The 17,644-nt window shown below is 40.2% G+C and overlaps 3 protein-coding genes and 2 long non-coding RNA genes across 8 annotated transcripts in view; 2 read left to right on the forward strand and 3 right to left on the reverse strand.

Moving 5' to 3' along the window:
* The window catches only part of LOC121718806 (NACHT, LRR and PYD domains-containing protein 3-like), an 849,641-nt gene that overhangs the window by 315,944 nt on the left and 516,053 nt on the right, over positions 1-17,644 (forward strand). The gene's annotated exons all lie outside the window — the stretch shown is intronic.
* Positions 1-17,644, forward strand: part of LOC121718961 (zinc finger protein 2 homolog) — a 389,219-nt gene that overhangs the window by 53,988 nt on the left and 317,587 nt on the right. The gene's annotated exons all lie outside the window — the stretch shown is intronic.
* The window catches only part of LOC121718794 (NACHT, LRR and PYD domains-containing protein 12-like), a 338,838-nt gene that overhangs the window by 28,644 nt on the left and 292,550 nt on the right, over positions 1-17,644 (reverse strand). The gene's annotated exons all lie outside the window — the stretch shown is intronic.
* On the reverse strand, positions 1,579-11,304 carry LOC121719089. The gene is made up of 3 exons (XR_006034153.1): positions 11,263-11,304; positions 6,348-6,449; positions 1,579-1,683 (listed from the first exon to the last, which is right to left on the reverse strand). It is a non-coding gene; the product is annotated as an uncharacterized LOC121719089 (long non-coding RNA).
* On the reverse strand, positions 15,470-16,784 carry LOC121719026. The gene is made up of 4 exons (XR_006034079.1): positions 16,567-16,784; positions 16,089-16,225; positions 15,816-15,863; positions 15,470-15,660 (listed from the first exon to the last, which is right to left on the reverse strand). It is a non-coding gene; the product is annotated as an uncharacterized LOC121719026 (long non-coding RNA).

A 17,644-nucleotide genomic window follows, 5' to 3' on the forward strand; every position in this document is an offset into this window, starting at 1 on the left:
AGAGAACAAGCAGAGAACAACCTCCATCACCTCATTAAGTTAATCATCGCACGCACGCACACGCACACACACACACACACACACACACACACACACACACAAACACACAAACACACACAGTGTGGGTATAGGCTAGCACATCTAGTCCAAATGTGCAGGTTGACATACAGTGACGCATGGTGACTGGTGTAGACTTTGATAGCATTGGTCCATCCTAACCAATCACATTGATCAGGGATACCTGATGTTACTTCCTACTTCGCCTAAACTTTGCAAACAGACAATAAACAGCATCAGCAGTCAGGAAACAATGTAAGCAGCCTACATTTGCTGTAAACAAATTGACACATTCTTCCGACTGCATTGTAGGTGTTCCTACTACCGTTCCGTTTACCAGCCTGACGAGCCAGAGCCACATTAAAATGTAGGGTCTGGGGACTCACCATTCGCAGTGCTCAGTCCGAGGGGCGGGATAATCGGTTGTCTTTCAAATTCCCTCTGCACGCAATAGGACAGCGCTACAACTCATAAGTGATTTGCTTCCTCTGCAAGCGCCCTCTCACACTTTCACCTGTTGATGGATTTCTGTGTTTTGCGTGTGAGTTTATGATGCGAGTTTTCTGTTTATCAGTAATGTACACACACATGGCCCTGTGCTTTCACACAAATACACACACACAGACACACACAAAACCTCCATCGCCACATTAATTCAATACATTAATCATCACAGACACACACAGACACACACACACACGCAGACACGCAGACACACACACACAAATCAGACTACAGTATTTGTGGTATGCTAGCTCTATTTATTTACCCACCAAAGTGGGAGGTAAGTTGACTAAATTCACCCGCCAGTACACAAATTCAGCCACATGGCGAGTGTGTGTATGTCTGTGTGTGTGCGTGTGTGTGTGTGTGTGTTTTCCTTTGCTCCTTCATATCACTTATCATGTTGAATTGTGACTGACATGTCTACAGACTGATAACTACTCACTTTAGACCGGATGGAACTGGTTCTCTGCTGAAGTTGGGAAAAGCACCTATGGACCAATCACTCTTCATGGACACACAGCTGGGCACTGGAGATGGAGGTCTGTGTGTCTGTGGGCTGGTTACATAAAGAGACACAAGAAACTGAATAAAAACTCATTCCTCTGTGGATGATTGCATTTGTTCACACTTACAGTAATATTACAACAATATGAGCTCCATTTTAGAATTCATCTCTCACAGTCTAATGTCCTCTTTACTGCTGCTCCCATGAACATTTGGATTAATTTGAAACATTTTTGAAGTTTACTGACAACACAGACAAGGAACCAAACAATTCAAAATACAGACAATGAGGCACCAATGCACCAGAGAAGAACATAGTGTGTGTGGGGACAGGTATGATGTGTACTGATGTGGATTAACTTACCCTCCATCAGAGTGTGTTGGTTTGCTGCTTTGTTGCACACAGCTGTGTGCTGCAGACTCTGGTCTGAGTGTCTCACTGTGACCTGCAGCCTCCTCTCTCTCCTGAGAGACACTCATCCTAGCAGCAGTGGGAGAGTCTCTCTGGGAATGTACATGAGACATATGCAGCTTTACGTCTTGTTTCATGTGTCACCACATACTACAGATTATAGCTGTAGCTAAACATGAACCTCTATCTTTGTTTTTAGTATTCTGACAAGAAGAAGAAACAGAACAAACAGAAGATGATGAAAGAAGCTCAACAAACATGCAGCTGTAAATAAGATGCATACAACAAATAATGCATGCAAGATACATTATTTCAGTATTTCTACAAGAAGAAGAAAGAACAAATGTCTTGAATAGAAATGTTAGGGTGTAGGCCTAGGCTAAGGTAAATTCCTCAGTACAGATTGAGGTCTTTGGCCACTGTAGTCTAGTTTGCTTTATGACAGCCGGGTCTGGATTAAGCACACAGTCATCCCAGGCCAGGCACAGGGGGTCAGAGGTCAAGGGTAGGGACCCTAAAATCATGTAAATGACAGCATATCTAAACTGGTTGTACTGGAGATACACTTTGAGGATGCATCGGAATGAATGACTTCACTAAACATCAAATTATATGAATGACTTCACTAAACAAAACAAATTATATGAATGACTTTGCCAAGTATTGGTATGGACATATGGTCCATAGGGGTGGGAATGTCTTGGCACCTCACGATTCGATTCAATTCCGATTCAGAGGCCAACGATTTGATTCTAAACCGATTATCGATGGATCTCGATGCAAACATTTTTTTGAGTGTTCTATACTCAGAGTTGGCCACTTCCTACTTTTGTGATGATCAAAGAAAATCAACAGATGAATTACCTTCTCTAATATTTCATTAGAGAAAAAGCTTATTGGTGAAGCATTCTTTTTTTTCATTACTAGCCTTATTGGGTGGGGAGAAAGCTATGTCTTAATCAGAAATATTATATATATATATATATATATATATATATATATATATTTAGCAAAGTAGGCCTAAGTAACACGTGTACAAAGTTGCAAAGTTACGGTACAGATCCACTTGTACTTCACTTCATTTTGTCGTGTCGCATTCCACTCTAGTCCTATGGGTGACGTCAAGCGACTTTAACGCGCCCACAAAGCATTCCGGGAAGGCAGCGCTGCATTTGAAATAATGTCGCGCGTCAAAAAGCTGGCCGATGTCCAGCTTTATGCAAATTAATCCGTTGAACGCGAGGCGGCTATCCAATGAAAGCACGAGGTTGTAGGTCCTTTGTACTACCACAACAGTGCCTGTGAAACTTGTGTTCCGCTTACAAGACAAATAATGTTTTAACGATCTCTTCCACGACCACCCAGTAGGCCATAAAACGAAACTAGGATTTGGATGAATATATTGACTGTTGGTGTTTCTGGTGAGGATTTGAGATTGCATTGAGTAGTTTAAATAAAACAGGATTTTGAAATGGCTTGCATGGTTTGTTTAGGCTATTAATGTGTTGTATACTGTTAAGTACATGCCTAAAATTGTGGTCCATTTGTGGAAAAACACTTAAGATACGTTAAAACAAACTGAATATGAGCTGGTAACTGACATTTTAAACGAAACGCCCACACACGACTGAACGAGGGGAGGCAGCGCGACCCCATGCGTATGTCGTGTCGTGCAAGTGGATCGGTACCGTTAGGCTACAAAATGCAACACGTGTCATGCGCTGCTTTTCTTCCACTGGCACGCATCACACCGGACCTGTTGTGCTGTATTGTGTAGCTTAAGTACAAGTTGTTAACATGGAGCTTGAAGATGTAAATAAAAACAGGACAATTAACTTTGAGCAAGTTTGGAGGAAAGTCAGAGGTATGGAACTATTTTAAACAAGTCGTGGGCAGTGACAACATAGGCTATGCGTTGGCTTTGTTGAGTGCATGCTGCTCGGCTATGACAGCAAAGAAGCTGGGACTTCAACAATGAACAGACACATTAAGCAGGCTTGCCATGGCAGAAAGGATTAAAGTCAGCCTTCAATGTCCTCTTTTGCTGCAGGGACATAAGGCCATTTTACGTTGTAACGGCTTCTACACACAGTTGCGTGTGTTGTACTGCTGGAGACGTATCCCATTCACTTTACATGGGCTCACGTCATCCTTTGCCGAACTGAATTGTGGGTCCGTTGCGTTGCGTTTCTCCCGTCACTCGCATTGAGAAGTTCAGCTGTTGCTGCACCGACAGACGGCACCGGCCAATCGACGGACGGCACCGACCAATCAAATTACGGTTATACTTCAAGTCATTTGCATAGCTACCGTCGGGAACACCCACTGGCGTTGACAGAACGCAACTGTGTGTAGAAGCCGTAAGGGGCTTACGTTTCTTCATTTGGAATTCTGGATCCATTTGCGATCCATTCCATTCTGAATCAACAAACAACGCAGTTACATGCTTTGTTGGATTACTCATCAAGATAATTGTAAACATATTTCTGTAGTTCAAACAACTCGAAATTGTAGTTGACAACGTCAGTTAACGGACCACGTAGGCCTATTAAAAATGTGTCGGGTTTAAATCGGGCTCGGGCTCATAATTACAGTTAATGTGTCGGGACGGGTTGGGCTTGATTTTCTTCCTTACAGACGGTGTAGGTTTTGTCCAGCTTCCCCTCGACCTCATAGAACCCAAAATGCTGCCATACGGCAGCTTTTAAAGTAGCCGGTGCAGGTCGTGGGCCTTTAGATTTATTGCTCACCACTGCAGTCATTTTGTCTCCACTTAAACTTTGTAAACAACACGTTTGGTGGGCATGTGTGTAGCAGAGAACCGGCAGGCAGAAAGAAAGGAAGCGCTCTGCAGCAGGCGAACAGAATGTTGCAGCAGGCAAACTAATTACATTTTTTAAATTCTGATTATTAACTTATCTGCATCGAGCATCGAATCGTTCTAGAGAGAATCGCGATGCAAGAATCGATTATTTTCCCCACCCTTAATGGTCCATATTGCAAACCTATGACCTTGCTGGTCCGTATTAACTCATTGAATGCCAAGCTGTTTTCGGGAGCTTTGTCCTAGAGTGCCAGCAATCTAGACCATTGTTGATGATTTTTGTACATTTTTGTAAGCTCTCGGTGGGTGCAAAGCGTGTATTTCTACACGCCTCTGTTCCTGAGAAATCCCAAGCTAAACAGTGGCTAGCTAAACATCGCTGTTTTTTTCTAGAAATGGAGATATAACGTCTTTCATGAAATATGAAGTGTTGCCTGTTACTTACTTGTGTGAACTTTCCGGGAAGTGATCAGCGAGACCTGGCGAGACTGCCACCTAGTGATAGACCCACGAAAATGGCCTGGTTTTGACCTGACGTGCATGAGTCACTTAATCGAACCAAAGCGGCAACCGAGTTATGATAAAATGTCCAGATTGTGCGTTTTCATGAGTTTCACGATCATCATATATTTCATTTCCATTCGTCACAGAGTTCCCAAAATCACATATAAGGTGTGTTAGAGTGTCTAGTTTCGTAATTTAAAAAAAAAAGCTAAAAACGTAATATTATGTTTTTGCCACTCAACGCATGGGAAGGAAAAAGGCACTCAATGAGTTAACCAGTTATGCACAACAAAAAAAAACGTTTGTTTTCTTTTGTTCTTTTTTACAGGTTCTTCAGCTTGGAGATACAGTGCATGTGGAATATTTATGTGTTTGAATGCTGTTTGTTCACGTTTCATCAATAATAAAAAGCTTTCCTACATGTGATAAATTCCTTCCCTTCAACTTTTAATAAAACAATTAATTCAACATTAATTCAACATAAATATAACTTAGATTAATTTATATTTGAATGACCTTTTTCCTATTTTATCCTTAATCTATAAAAGTTATGTTATACAACTGTGACTCCTGAAACAGATCATTTAACTAAAGATTTTAAGTAAAGACTACTAAATAAGCTTAATTTGTCTACAGCATCCCCATAAGGTTCTTTGTTGACACAAATTAACCTGTTTAGTTTTATATTATGTAAAAACTAGAATGGTTTAAGGCAATCGGTTTCCATACAGTTTAATGTTAACTAATTTGGGTTTACAGTGTGACTAGAACCACCCAAGTGAAAGTATAGTCCCATTATGCCAGTCTCCTCTTATTACAAACTGCTGAAAGGGCCACAAATAGAACTCTTAATTACAAACAGACTTCACGAGAAACGTACTGAACATCGTCTACAACTCATATGAGGGGGAGGAACTCACAGTTCTGTAGGGAACTGGATGGACTTGTTCAGTCAGATGTGGTGATACTATCAAGAGCAACACATCTTGTCATGAATATTTAACTCTTTCCTCACACAAATGACTGACAAATTACATCACACACACAATGGAAATATGCAAATTAACAAAAATCAAACGGGAATGTTCTGATTCAACCTCCCAGGTGAAAATCTAGTCTTGTCCCATCGATTCAAATACTGAGAATTGTTGATGTCATGAATGTTTCACTCTCTAGAGTGTCCAGGAAGAGAAAGTTATAAAGAAACTATCATAACTTCTTAACTGGCTGCATCTTCCAGCCATATAATTCAAAACAATAGGTGGTAAAGTTGAACTCAAGAGTTCTTTCTGTGACGTTTTAATAGAACGAACCACCATTTTGCTTTTATATAGGCCTACTATAACAGGATCAATAGTTGGAGATGCATGGGCACTGAGATTGCCATTCTGTTCTTACCTTAAACTGCTATTAATAGAACCACAAATAGGACTCCAAACAAACATTACATTCGCATGTTATATACAGACACCTGTAAATCTCAAGAGAAATGTAATAATCATTGCAAACAACTCATATTTAGTAAAGAAAGGAACTTACAGTTTTGAGTTGTATTCTCTTGTCATTTCCTTGAGTCTCAGACGCTCCCTCTAAAGAACTGGCTGGACTTGTTCTGCCTCAGGTGGTTAAGGTGTTTTCATACTGTAACAGGGCGATACATAGGAAGGGCCAAGGGGCCAATCACAGTAGCCCACAGAAAGAACAAATGTCTTGAATATGTTAGGGTGTAGGCCTAGGCTAAGGTAAATTCCTCAGTACAGATTGAGGTCTTTGGCCACTGTAGTCTAGTTTGCTTTATGACAGCCGGGTCTGGATTAAGCGCACAGTCATCCCAGGCCAGGCACAGGGGGTCAGAGGTCAAGGGTAGGGACCCTAAAATCATGTAAACCCCACTGACTGTTCCAGGATTGACCCTTGACAGACCCTAAAGGTCCCTAACATACACAACACAATACACATACTCATCCAGATTTTTACTACAACCATCTCTTATTTGTTGGTGTATAGGCCTAGCTGATCCACTAGAAAGGAGGAAAATGGACATGCTAAAGGGCAAAGGGAACATGAATACTGATCTGAAGTTTTACCCTTTCTATCCTACTGGCAGACAGATCCTTGTCCACACACCTGCTTGCCTCCTATATGTGTCGGCCTCTAACGTGACAAAAGGCCTATGTTTTGACACCTTCACATTTCAGCCAATCAAATGACAGCATATCTAAACTGGTTGTACTGGAGATACACTTTGAGGATGCATCGGAATGAATGACTTCACTAAACATCAAATTATATTAATGACTTCACTAAACAAAACAAATTATATGAATGACTTTGCCAAGTATTGGTATGGACATATGGTCCATAGGGGTGGGAATGTCTTGGCACCTCACGATTCGATTCAATTCCGATTCAGAGGCCAACGATTTGATTCTAAACCGATTATCGATGGATCTCGATGCAACAATTTTTTTGAGTGTTCTATACTCAGAGTTGGCCACTTCCTACTTTTGTGATGATCAAAGAAAATCAACAGATGAATTACCTTCTCTAATATTTCATTAGAGAAAAAGCTTATTGGTGAAGCATTCTTTTTTTTCATTACTAGCCTTATTGGGTGGGGAGAAAGCTATGTCTTAATCAGAAATATTATATATATATATATATATATATATATATATATATATATATATATATTTAGCAAAGTAAAGCCTAAGTAACACGTGTACAAAGTTGCAAAGTTACGGTACAGATCCACTTGTACTTCACTTCATTTTGTCGTGTTGCATTCCACTCTAGTCCTATGGGTGACGTCAAGCGACTTTAACGCTCCCGCAAAGCATTCCGGGAAGGCAGCGCTGCATTTGAAATAATGTTGCGCGTCAAAAAGCTGGCCGATGCCCAGCTTTATGCAAATGAATCCGTTGAACGCGAGGCGGCTATCCAATGAAAGCACGAGGTTGTAGGTCCTTTGTACTACCACAACAGTGCCTGTGAAACTTGTGTTCCGCTTACAAGACAAATAATGTTTTAACGATCTCTTCCACGACCACCCAGTAGGCCATAAAACGAAACTAGGATTTGGATGAATATATTGACTGTTGGTGTTTCTGGTGAGGATTTGAGATTGCATTGAGTAGTTTAAATAAAACAGGATTTTTTAAGATAAGATACGTTAAAACAAACTGAATATGAGCTGGTAACTGACATTTTAAACGAAACGCCCACACACGACTGAACGAGGGGAGGCAGCGCGACCCCATGCGTATGTCGTGTCGTGCAAGTGGATCGGTACCGTTAGGCTACAAAATGCAACACGTGTCATGCGCTGCTTTTCTTCCACTGGCACGCATCACACCGGACCTGTTGTGCTGTATTGTGTAGCTTAAGTACAAGTTGTTAACATGGAGCTTGAAGATATAAATAAAAACAGGACAATTAACTTTGAGCAAGTTTGGAGGAAAGTCGGAGGTATGGAACTATTTTAAACAAGTCGTGGGCAGTGACAACATAGGCTATGTGTTGGCTTTGTCGAGTGCATTAAGTGCGGCATGCTGCTCAGCTATGACAGCAAAGAAGCTGGGACTTCAACAATGAACAGACACATTAAGCAGGCTTGCCATGGCAGAAAGGATTAAAGTCAGCCTTCAATGTCCTCTTTTGCTGCAGGGACATAAGGCCATTTTACGTTGTAACGGCTTCTACACACAGTTGCGTGTGTTGTACTGCTGGAGACGCATCCCATTCACTTTACATGGGCTCACGTCATCCGTTGCCGAACTGAATTGTGGGTCCGTTGCGTTGCGTTTCTCCCGTCGCTCGCATTGAGAAGTTCAGCTGTTGCTGCACCGACAGACGGCACCGGCCAATCGACGGACGGCACCAACCAATCAAATTACGGTTATACTTCAAGTCATTTGCATAGCTACCGTCGGGAACACCCACTGGCATGCGTTGACAGAACGCAACTGTGTGTAGAAGCCGTAAGGGGCTTACGTTTCTTCATTTGGAATTTTGGATCCATTTGCGATCCATTCCATTCTGAATCAACAAACAACGCAGTTACATGCTTTGTTGGATTACTCATCAAGATAATTGTAAACATATTTCTGTAGTTCAAACAACTCGAAATCGTAGTTGACAACGTCAGTTAACGGCCCACGTAGGCCTATTAAAAATGTGTCGGGTTTAAATCGGGCTCGGGCTCATAATTACAGTTAATGTGTCGGGACGGGTTGGGCTTGATTTTCTTCCTTACAGATGGTGTAGGTTTTGTCCAGCGTCCCCTCGACCTCATAGAACCCAAAATGCTGCCATACGGCAGCTTTTAAAGTAGCCAGTGCAGGTCGTGGGCCTTTAGATTTATTGCTCACCATTGCAGTCATTTTGTCTCCACTTAAACTTTGTAAACAACACGTTTGGTGGGCATGTGTGTAGCAGAGAACCGGCAGGCAGAAAGAAAGGAAGCGCTCTGCAGCAGGCGAACAGAATGTTGCAGCAGGCAAACTAATTACATTTTTTAAATTCTGATTATTAACTTATCTGCATCGAGCATCGAATCGTTCTAGAGAGAATCGCGATGCAAGAATCGATTATTTTCCCCACCCTTAATGGTCCATATTGCAAACCTATGACCTTGCTGGTCCGTATTAACTCATTGAATGCCAAGCTGTTTTCGGGAGCTTTGTCCATTGTTGATGATTTTTGTACATTTTTGTAAGCTCTCGGTGGGTGCAAACCGTGTATTTCTACACGCCTCTGTTCCTGAGAAATCCCAAGCTAAACAGTGGCTAGCTAAACATCGCTGTTTTTTTCTAGAAATGGAGATATAACGTCTTTCATGAAATATGAAGTGTTGCCTGTTACTTACTTGTGTGCACTTTCCGGGAAGTGATCAGCGAGACCTGGCGAGACTGCCACCTAGTGATAGACCCACGTAAATGGCCTGGTTTTGACCTGACGTGCATGAGTCACTGATTCGAACCAAAGCGGCAACCGAGTTATGATAAAATGTCCAGATTGTGCGTTTTCATGAGTTTCACGATCATCATATATTTCATTTCCATTCGTCACAGAGTTCCCAAAATCACATATAAGGTGTGTTAGAGTGTCTAGTTTCGTAATTAAAAAAAAAAAGCTAAAAACGTAATATTATGTTTTTGCCACTCAACGCATGGGAAGGAAAAAGGCACTCAATGAGTTAACCAGTTATGCACAACAAAAAAAAATGTTTGTTTTCTTTTGTTCTTTTTTACAGGTTCTTCAGCTTGGAGATACAGTGCATGTGGAATATTTATGTGTTTTAATGCTGTTTGTTCACGTTTCATCAATAATAAAAAGCTTTCCTACATGTGATAAATTCCTTCCCTTCAACTTTTAATAAAACAATTAATTCAACATAAATATAACTTAGATTAATTTATATTTGAATGACCTTTTTCCTATTTTATCCTTAATCTATAAAAGTTATGTTATACAACTGTGACTCCTGAAACAGATCATTTAACTAAAGATTTTAAGTAAAGACTACTAAATAAGCTTAATTTGTCTACAGCATCCCCATAAGGTTCTTTGTTGACACAAATTAACCTGTTTAGTTTTATATTATGTAAAAACTAGAATGGTTTAAGGCAATCGGTTTCCATACAATTTAATGTTAACTAATTTGGGTTTACAGTGTGACTAGAACCACCCAAGTGAAAGTATAGTCCCATTATGCCAGTCTCCTCTTATTACAAACTGCTGAAAGGGCCACAAATAGAACTCTTAATTACAAACAGACTTCACGAGAAACGTACTGAACATCGTCTACAACTCATATGAGGGGGAGGAACTCACAGTTCTGTAGGGAACTGGATGGACTTGTTCAGTCAGATGTGGTGATACTATCAAGAGCAACACATCTTGTCATGAATATTTAACTCTTTCCTCACACAAATGACTGACAAATTACATCACACACACAATGGAAATATGCAAATTAACAAAAATCAAACGGGAATGTTCTGATTCAACCTCCCAGGTGAAAATCTAGTCTTGTCCCATTGATTCAAATACTGAGAATTGTTGATGTCATGAATGTTTCACTCTCTAGAGTGTCCAGGAAGAGAAAGTTATAAAGAAACTATCAAAACTTCTTAACAGGCTGCATCTTCCAGCCATATAATTCAAAACAATAGGTGGTAAAGTTGAAATCAAGAGTTCTTTCTGTGACGTTTTAATAGAACGAACCACCATTTTGCTTTTATATAGGCCTACTATAACAGGATCAATAGTTGGAGATGCATGGGCACTGAGATTGCCATTCTGTTCTTACCTTAAACTGCTATTAATAGAACCACAAATAGGACTCCAAACAAACATTACATTCGCATGTTATATACAGACACCTGTAAATCTCAAGAGAAATGTAATAATCATTGCAAACAACTCATATTTAGTAAAGAAAGGAACTTACAGTTTTGAGTTGTATTCTCTTGTCATTTCCTTGAGTCTCAGACGTTCCCTCTAAAGAACTGGCTGGACTTGTTCTGCCTCAGGTGGTTAAGGTGTTTTCATACTGTAACAGGGCGATACATAGGAAGGGCCAAGGGGCCAATCACAGTAGCCTGACTACGCCACCCTGAGGCCTAATGCATCAGGGAATCTTTAAGAGATCATACCTCTAAACCTAGACAGCTCTTACAGGTTCGAAATTACACAGGGGAGACATGAATTCCAGGAAAACAAAAAGGATTTATTAATATACAAAGGTTGGGAAGTGGAGATCTGAGGGTGGCAACTATGGAAGTTCACACTAATATCATGCAAGCATCATAAAAGGTTCAGCTGTTACACAGCAAAGGCACACAGCAAAGCTACAAGCAATACGACAGAAACACCAAACATGTGCTTAAACTAGGCCCCCCTCAGAGCCACCTCCCTACTAAATAAACATAAAAGTTACACAAACAAAAGGACAAGACAAGCAAAACAAAATCAAAACATAATTAACCAAAGCAAAACCAAGACAAGACAAGACAGCAGCACGACCCATGTTAACCCACCAGCATGACTGTGCTGCCTAAAAGAACAGAACACAGAAGATTAAACAATGAAAACACCACAACATATATGACAGAAAACTAGGGGTGACTTTCGAAACCGACGTCTCGAATCAGTGTCGAGGCTTCGAAGCACAAGTGTTTCGAAACACTGCTTCGAAACATGGTTCAAAACAGCCATGTCATGTGACCACTGCTTCGAAACATCGTTCAAAATCCCCATGTCATGTGACCAAAGTTAGTGAACCTTTGGTACATTTCACCGGTGTTGGCAGGCGTGCCCGCGCGTTCAATTAACAGTGTAGCTTTCTTTTAAGCAATAACCATGATGGTGTAGTGGTTAGTGAGGGTGTTTTTTGCACGGTAGCCCAGGCTGCTCAAATGTGGTTCGACCCCCGTTTGTAAGGTATTTGTTTCACCCTAAACAGCTCTGAGGTGTCGGAATTGTTTCAAAGCTTCGGAACAATTCGGCACAATTGCTTCGAACGTTTCAGTGTTTCATAAAGCCTCGCTTTGCCCATCCCTACAGAAAACCACAAATGCCTACAGGGAGACATACCTGCCAGTGGCACAGGCAGGGGCTACACCAGTGGAGTCTGCATTGCTGTCCCTCTTAAGTAGCGCTCCACTGGTGCCAGATTGATTAATTGCCAATTGCCCCACCCCCTTCATTAGCACTGGCAGGTGCTATTGGAAATAGCAGGCAGAGAAGGTCTACCTGCTACACAGACATGAAACATCAGGGGTGTAGCTCAATAACCTAGAATGATAGGCCACATTTACACATAGCCGGGTATTTAGAGAAACAAATATTTCCCCCCCTCCGTTTTCAATAACAACATTGTGCACACAACATTGTTTTCAAAAAACTTGTCATTTACATCAACCCGCATAAATACGCTGTTGAGCGCCATAATAACTATGCTAAACCTATGGGTGGCAGTGTAGGGAAAGGAATAAAGCCATGCTGGCCAATCAAAATCCTCAGAATCGACACCAACGACTAACACGAGCAGTAAAAATGCTGACCTCCGTGCGATCCTTCGCCTCTGCTCCTCCATGTAGAGCAGTTGTTGCAAATGGAAACAGGCCAGAAGCGTTTGCACAAAAGTAAAAATTAGTAGCACCTTAACAGCATCCATGATAATCCTGATCAGTAGCCAAAGAAACTGTAAACATCAGGCGCTCACATGACGTTAAGGATTTTCTGGCGCATAATGTGACGTTTAAGAAGCTAAAACGCCGTTTATCCCTGTTGACACGGCAGCACATAACCGGCGTTATCAGAAATCTCCACTTTGGCCGGAGGTTTTAGAAATAATCGTTTTCTGTGATAAAAACGGGGTTTTGGTGTAAACGAGAGGCCAAACCGCAGGGAAATATCTGCGTTTTCCCTTCGTGTGAACGGGGTTTTTCTTCCAAAATTTTGGAAATTTTCTTCCAAAATTTGACTTGGCGAAATAAAATAGCATTTGAAGAGTTGTTGAGCCCCCAGTTTTTCAGATAAAAGACTTAGATTTTACAGTAAGCATCTCTGGTACCAGGTTAAACACTGTACAACAACATTTGGTCCCTCTTAGATGATTAGTTTCACAGATATTAAGGCAAAAAAAAAAACAAAAAAAAAACAACACACATCTTCGACCAACTTCAGAGCCATACTCCAAAAAACTGACAACAGGTATCAGGTCCAAACTTAATTTTTTTGAAAGATCAAATTCTTGTTGAAATCACATGAGAAGAATGACGAAGAGGTACTGTTAAAATGGACCCTTTACACCATTTTTTTCTCTGAAATCTAACTTGTTTGCCACAAACATTCACCACTGTTTGCCATATTTGAATGCCTCTCAGATTCCATGCTGCAAGATTAACATAAAAACAGGGAGCTGTTTATCTTAGACTGGCTTTACTGCCTTTTTTCCCTCTATATTGCTAAGCCTCATAAATGTGCCCACTGTGGAAGAGCATCTACAACAATCCCACAATCAATCAACAATCCCACAATTAATCAACAATCCCACATCTCAAACAGCACATGCATTGCTTACACATTCTGGAGAAAAGCCTCATAAATGTGTCCAGTATGGAAACATTTTTTCTCATGTTAGGACACATTGAAGAGAATTCTCATATATTTGCCCAGTGTGAAAAAGCTTTTTTTTTACAAAATCCACATAGCACAGTGCATTTATATCTATACTGGAGAAGCCTCACACATTGCTGTGTGCACCGGGGTATGAATAGAATTCACTTCTAATTGCACCAGGGTACGAATAGCATACATTGCTAATTGTACCAGGGCAAATAGCAAATTGCCTTACCCAATAATAAAACGGATTTCATAGGGCCCTGTTAATGTAATGGGGAAAACAGGTAGTGTATAAACTGTCTTCTAAATAAACGTTTAGCACACATACAATGTTGCCAATGCCTCGTTTAAAATGTTAAGAACCTAATTACACTGTTGGCGAAGTGTGGATGGGTTAAAAAAAGCGATTTATGTGCAGTATGATATGCCCGGTTGATAGCGCTAATAGCTCTATGGAAGAATCGGTAAAAACTGCTTCAGGTCTGGATAGGGTCATTGTTCGGTTCTTTAAGATTTTCCCCACCGAACGGGGCGCCAGGAGAGGACACGTTGTTATAACTCTTTGTGTTTTTATTTATTCTGATAGATGTTCCTAATACATTTCTTAGTCCACAAATAGCAGCCACAAATTGCAGGTTATAAACCTATAAAATAGAAAGGCTATGATGTAACCAACGATATTGATAGCCACATACAGACATTAATAGTATTACATAATATAATATTTAGAATGTTAAATGTTATAAATATTAGAATGTACTTAGTTTTAAGATTGAATGACTAAGCAAAGCACATACATCAAAACACAGAAATTCAACAAATCCACACACAAGCAATATTGCACATTAAACATTGCACTGCCACACACAAGCCACATTGCATGGTCACAAATTAGCTAAGTAAATAAACCAAATCATCAATGTCAATGTCACACATTAAGCCAATAGCCCAATCCACAAACAGTGAGTGCTGTTTTAAACAGTATCGCTAAGCATAGCAATCCATTCCCATTAACTACATTACCCAACCTGCACTGCAAACAGGAAGTGACTTGTGACTGAAAACACTCCAGTTTCAAACACAGCCATGGATACGATCAAGCCTACAACGTTAAACATCGGATTGCAACAATGTTTTACCAGCGTGACCAAAGCAGCAATCATCACCCATACAGAAAAATAATATGTTCACATATATGCAGCTTGAACATATTCCAGTATAAGCACATCTATGTTAAATAAATATATTTACATCTATGTGAAATACATATATTTCCATGTATGCATCAATATATTTCAAAATATAAGTAAATATTCAATATTGGCCACTTTCTTATATTTTATGCATATAATTAAATATATTTAAATATATGGCAGTAGGAAGCATGATCACATGACCCTTGATGAAGATTCTGATCACATGATCTATATATATATATATATATATTTCAGACATATATTTCTCTAATATAGTTCATATTCTACAATGGTTTGATATTTTCCGCATTGATCATTAAATATTTCACTTGTGTTTACTTAAAATTAACCATAGTATCAGTATAAAGAGGAAGAAACACACAACACTTCTGTTATCTTTTATTCTATTTTATTGAAAATCTTTGTTTTTGTTATGGAACCTCAGTTCTGTCACTTTGGCATTTATTGCCTGGCCCAGCAATCTGGAGTGAGTGTCTGGCCTGGGAACTGCTTCAGGGTGGCCTCTGAATAAGACAGAACATATACAAATAGAACATGCAAAATATTAGTGACACAAATACAGATGCTAAAGTGCAGAAACACTGTTGTGTTATCACAATAATTGGAGATAAATACAAAGTGAGTTGGAGAGAAAGACATACAAATAAAATAAACTCACCAATTGTCTTAGTCCTCTCAGGGTCCAGGCATTCCCTCTAAGTGCCTCCTAAAAAATAGCAATCAATTAGGACCTCAAATAGTTACAGTTTACTAACACAGAAAAGATCTATGATGGTGAGGCGAAAATGGGAAGTGGTCCACACTGAAAGGAAAAGTTAGTTTCATCCTCAAATTTTTACTAAACTTGTACAACCAAGATTAAAAGTCATTAAAGTTAAACATGTACATTTTAATGTAAAAGTTCACATCTGTATGAAAACACTCTACAAACCTTGTTGAATAAAAGCCTTCAGACTCACAACCTCCTCTTGGAGAGCCATTATCGCCACCTCTTCTGTAGGTGGTTGTCAGTTATTGGTTCTCCCACAGCTCACACTCATAGAGAGCTCTACCAGCCTTCTCTGAAACCTGCAAGTGAACAGAATATACAGCATGAATGAGAGTGACGTTGGTAAAGGGTATACTTGCGTAATATGTAATGTCCTGGGATATTCCCACTCATGAAGTGTCTCCCATCCAAGACTGCTATCTGAGACTGTAGGGAAGCTGTACCAACCATCATAGAAAGATATGGTTGGAAAGGTATATTTTCAGTTCACTTTGTGTCCCCAGTAGCTTGAAGCTAAATTCTTCCAAACTACTCAAACAAATGTATAAATTCTCAGAAACAAAAGGTTATGTTCTGCATTCGAAAATAGACCTTTAACAAAAAAAGTTATATTCATAAGTAAACATTCATTTTTGATTACCTTTGGTCTATGTGATGATGAAGCATCAACATTTGTCAGTGAAGCATACTATGGGTTGGGCTTGGGTCGTCTTGGTCTCAGGTCTTCTGGTCCATCCTCCGGTGTCCTTGATGTAGCTTTCGAGTGTTGCCTCTCTAAAATGTAAAAAAAAGGGGTGTCAGTGCTCAAATGCACTACATGGCCATACATGGTCCTTTTCAATACAATTCAACTTTTACATTTCCATAATTTAGAATGAATATATTTTTTCCCTTGATTTTTCTGTATGGGCAAGCATACAAACCGCGCACATAGCACAGCAGTAGCGCAAACAGATAAACAAACGTAAACCGCGGCTCAATGGATAAAAACAGCAGCTTACCGGTGGCGCATCTCTCCTGACGAGACAACATGCCAAAACTAGTGCTCGCTCCCGCTTATAACCCGTGCTCATTCATGGTGCATTCAGAGCACCTCGGAATGACAAGGACCGCCCCCATGGCTACTTTGTTTTTCCGACAGCAAGTGTTCATGTGCTTTGCCATCGGAATGTGTGACAAACACGGATGCCACAACAAAGGTTAAAACATACACTCACTAATCCTAAACAAACAACTGTAAAATATAGTGTAAGATGCTCGTGAAAGAAAGATATGCAGCTTTCAAGTGACAAAAACGGCAAATTCACAAGTTCACAGTAAAACTGTTGGACATGAAAGGCCACATGGACTACAAACGAACTACAACGTGACGACAAAAGTGATGACGAGCCCCTAACTGGGCAACTCTGTTAGCAAAATCTAGCCCCAGTTTCCGACCTCTGACTCACACATTAAGTGACGTGAATGACGATGATGTTTTCACTCGGAGAAAGGTTTTTCCGAAGCCCATGAACGATTCATTACTGGATTTTAAAACGTCACTATAGGATTTCACTAGTCCACGCTTCAACTCTTGACTGGCCCGTGCTTCAATCAGGTAAGTGAACCTCCCACTTATTCACCTGCGTTAACTTGCTACTGATCACCCGTGACTTAGTGAACATAACAGTCATCCCTCGTCCATGACTCTAGCTTATGGTCATACTTAACATATCTAA

The sequence above is a fragment of the Alosa sapidissima genome, chromosome 9, assembly GCF_018492685.1.
Source record: "Alosa sapidissima isolate fAloSap1 chromosome 9, fAloSap1.pri, whole genome shotgun sequence".
In the NCBI taxonomy this organism is placed as follows: Eukaryota; Metazoa; Chordata; class Actinopteri; order Clupeiformes; family Clupeidae; genus Alosa; species Alosa sapidissima.